The sequence below is a fragment of the Myodes glareolus genome, chromosome 21 (assembly GCF_982192425.1).
Source record: "Myodes glareolus chromosome 21, mMyoGla1.1, whole genome shotgun sequence".
In the NCBI taxonomy this organism is placed as follows: domain Eukaryota; kingdom Metazoa; phylum Chordata; class Mammalia; order Rodentia; family Cricetidae; genus Myodes; species Myodes glareolus.
Genome location: NC_142046.1, coordinates 32,446,464 through 32,449,873, shown reverse-complemented (window position 1 = coordinate 32,449,873; position 3,410 = coordinate 32,446,464). Strand labels below are relative to the sequence as shown.

The 3,410-nt window shown below is 42.3% G+C and overlaps 1 non-coding gene across 1 annotated transcript; it reads left to right on the top strand.

Moving 5' to 3' along the window:
- Positions 1–1,085: 1,085 nt before the first annotated feature.
- On the top strand, positions 1,086–1,220 carry LOC125395143 (small nucleolar RNA SNORA29). Its single transcript, XR_007230469.2, has one exon. It is a non-coding gene; the product is annotated as a small nucleolar RNA SNORA29 (small nucleolar RNA).
- Positions 1,221–3,410: the final 2,190 nt, after the last annotated feature.

The following is a 3,410-nucleotide window of genomic DNA, read 5'->3' as shown; positions in this document are numbered from 1 at the left end:
ATACTGCCTGCCTGGCCAATCAGCGTTTTATTAAAATATGATTGACAGAATACAGACAATTCTCCCACATCAATAAATAAATAGTATCAAATTAAATAAATTTCTAAAAGTAGATAAATAAATGGATGGTGCTTGAGAGATGGCTTTGTCAGCAAATCATGTTTGACAAATATCCATGAGAACCTGAATTCAGTCCCCAGTACCCACATTAAAAGCCAGAGATGATGTTGAGATGGATATAATCCTAGTATGGTGTAAACAGTGGTAGGCAGCGCTCAGGAGCCGTGCCCAAGTAGCCTCTCACTTCTGGTCCCAGAGAGGGCAAACGACAAGGTCAATGGGCTGGTCCTGAGTAATGACACACACACTTGTCCTCTACATACCCTCACACATATGTGCATGCATACCAACAGTAAAGTAAAATCAAACAAATAGCTTCACTTCCAAAAGTTAAGCCTGTGTTTTCGTTTTTATACATACCTGTGTAAAGGTTTTTAGCTATAGCACTGTTGTCGAGACTTAAACCACTGGCCACAGTTGTACAGCCACACACAGAAAAAAAATCAGCTACCTTGAAATAAGACAAGCTTACATGGGAAAATGCCTACAATATGGTTTTTTAAATGATGCTAAGTATATATGCACATCTACACATATATACTTATATTTTATAGGTATTATATTTATAGTACTTAGGAGGTATATTAAAGAGAACATTTAAGAAGTGAAAACAGTTTCCTAGAGCTGATTGGATATTTTTTAGTTTTGTTTAAGCTATGTCTATCACATATTAATTTATAAAAATGTTCTCTCCTGTTATGTGCCAAAAGTTTATATCATTTTGTACCTAAAGAGAAAAAGTTGGACTCTTGAATCTAGAGCCTTGCTCTGGTGGAGCACAGCCCTGCTACCCAGGGGATGACTGCCCATGGGAAGGAATGGTGGCGAGCATCGCGGGAATCGTCAACTACACGGCCACCAATGACCTTCTGTGCACACCTCGCTGAACTTGAGGAGGACAGTTATCTGTCTCCCTTGAGGACAGACTCCTCTTTTGTCAATGGCCCCAGCAACTGGCTCAGACACTGCACACACGATGGTTGTTTTCTTCTCCTACTGCTAGATTATAGCGGCTATGCTCATGGGATGCGTTAAAGGGGCCGTGACATGAGGAGAGAGGGCTTTTCAGTGTCCTCTGTGAAATGGCTGGACTTGACACTATTGCCTTTGATAGCTGACACTTCGCTATATATGGCAAAACTCAAAAGGTTGAGTAATGGGCTTGTAAGGATTTTTATTCCGTATGCTTTAAACAGGCAAGCAGCGTACTGCATCGGTAAATGTATTTGTTAACGCAGACGATCTTGAGTTGGTTGATAATACAGCTAGGCATCTGTGCCTTCCCAAATTAGTGGAATAGGTGGTGATTTCTTTTCTAATATGGTAATAGATGCGGTGCTGCTGGTGCACAGTTAAAACTGGAAATAAATTGGTCTCCTTTTAAGCTGTAATTAGATTTGTATACATTTTGATTTGATTGCATGTTTAAGCTTCGGTAATTTCACCTCTCTTTAACTAAAAACAAAGCAATAATAGTTGTTTTCTAATCTGAAGTGAAAAACAGAAGAGAAAAGAGCAAAATCCTCTCTATCACCTTGTTTTTGGTGGAGAAGGAGGATGTTGACTAAGCATGGACCTTATTTTTGTACAGACAGCATCTCACCTTATAACCCATGCTGGCCACAGACTGCTGGGATTACACACTGTGCCACCACGAGGAGGTTAGCAGGAAGTCTTAACGGGATTTCAAGCTGCCTCCTTGAACACCTTTGAAAATTTAGCTAGGATACGGATCTAGGTACACCATACACATATATTGAAATATCACATTTGCCCCACAAATATGTACAGTGACGGTATCTCAAATAATAAGGAAACAAGACCCAAGAGTGAGAGAAGAGAAATAACAACAGCCGTCAGGTGGCTGTCATGTACAGCCTCTTCTCCAGAGGCCAGTCAGACACCTAGACTGTGAAGCAACGCAGTTAGGAAAGGCACCAGGTCCCCTTTGCTCTCCAATCACAGGGAACTTTTAGAAAGAAGTCATGCATGGTCCGCTCCATTTTAATCCTTAGTTAGTGGTATCAGGAGGTGACCGTTCGCAACTGCCACACTTCTCAGCTACCTCAGCTGGGAGCATTGTGACTGCAAGCAACAGTCCAAGCTCTTAGAAATGCCGCACTCTGGGTTGCAGGCCAGGACTTGCAACTGCTTTAAATTCTTTGCTTGCTGTGAATTCTGCTCAGTTCAAACAAAATTGGCACATTTCAAATCTAGACAGATAGGTAGCCACCTGAAAGCTCCTGCTGAGGCAGGCAATGCAGTCAGGCTGTCCTTGCCAGGCCTGTGATAGCATCTGGATTTTGTTTGTTGTTTTCTTTTTTTCTTCTTTTCTGTCATTGTATTATTTACTAGCAAATTCCAAATGACGTTATCACTGATGAGTATGAAATCGCCAGTGTGACCATGATGCCACTTTTTCCAGAACACAGACTTTAACGGATCGATCTTGAGCACGTTTTTAGACCAGAGATGATATGCTATCGAGAAACTGGGAAAACGACTCAGTCGATCTCAGTAGCGTTGACAAATAAAGTCAAGGGTGATAAAATGAAACGTAACAGGGTGTATGTGTCGTAGTAAGGGTAGACTGTCTGTGGAGCCCCAGTTCATCATGGATGTGTGTGTGTGTGTGTTGCAGGTTCAATGCAAGATCAGATTCCTACATTATGTTCATAGCCCTGAGTACAAAAGGTCCTCAGCCCAGTGCTGATGCTAACCAATTGCTGTCCTCAGCAAATCCAAGACCCGTGGAGTGTACTGTCTGCAGAATGGCTTCCGTCTCTAGATGCTGGGGGAAAGATCCAAAGGAGTATTTCACGGTGAAAAATCATGTGATCTCAAACTTTTGTGTCTATGTGGAACTGTTGGAATCTTGTCATTCCCGTGTGTTTCCACATTGCCTGTACCCACTTCAGTAGGCTTGAGTTCAGTAGGCAAGACAGTTACTTTATGGCTGACAAAGATTAAAATATTAAAATATTGACGAGAAAAGTTTAGTAAGCCGTGTTCTAGAGGAGCTGTGTGTTTGCATGTGTGCATATGTGTTTGTGGGGATGGTACATGTGCACATGTGTGCATTTGTGTATGGAAGCCAGAGGTTAATCTTTGGCGTCATATTATCTAAGATGCCATCTCTGCTTCTTTTTTGACATCAAGTCTCTCAGTGACCTGGCTTGGTTATCAAGTAGGCAAGGCTGGCCGGCCAGTGATCTCTAGGTATTGCCTGTCTCTACCTCCCCAGCTGTGGGATGACAAGAGCAGGCCCCCATGCCTGGCTTTTTGCGTGC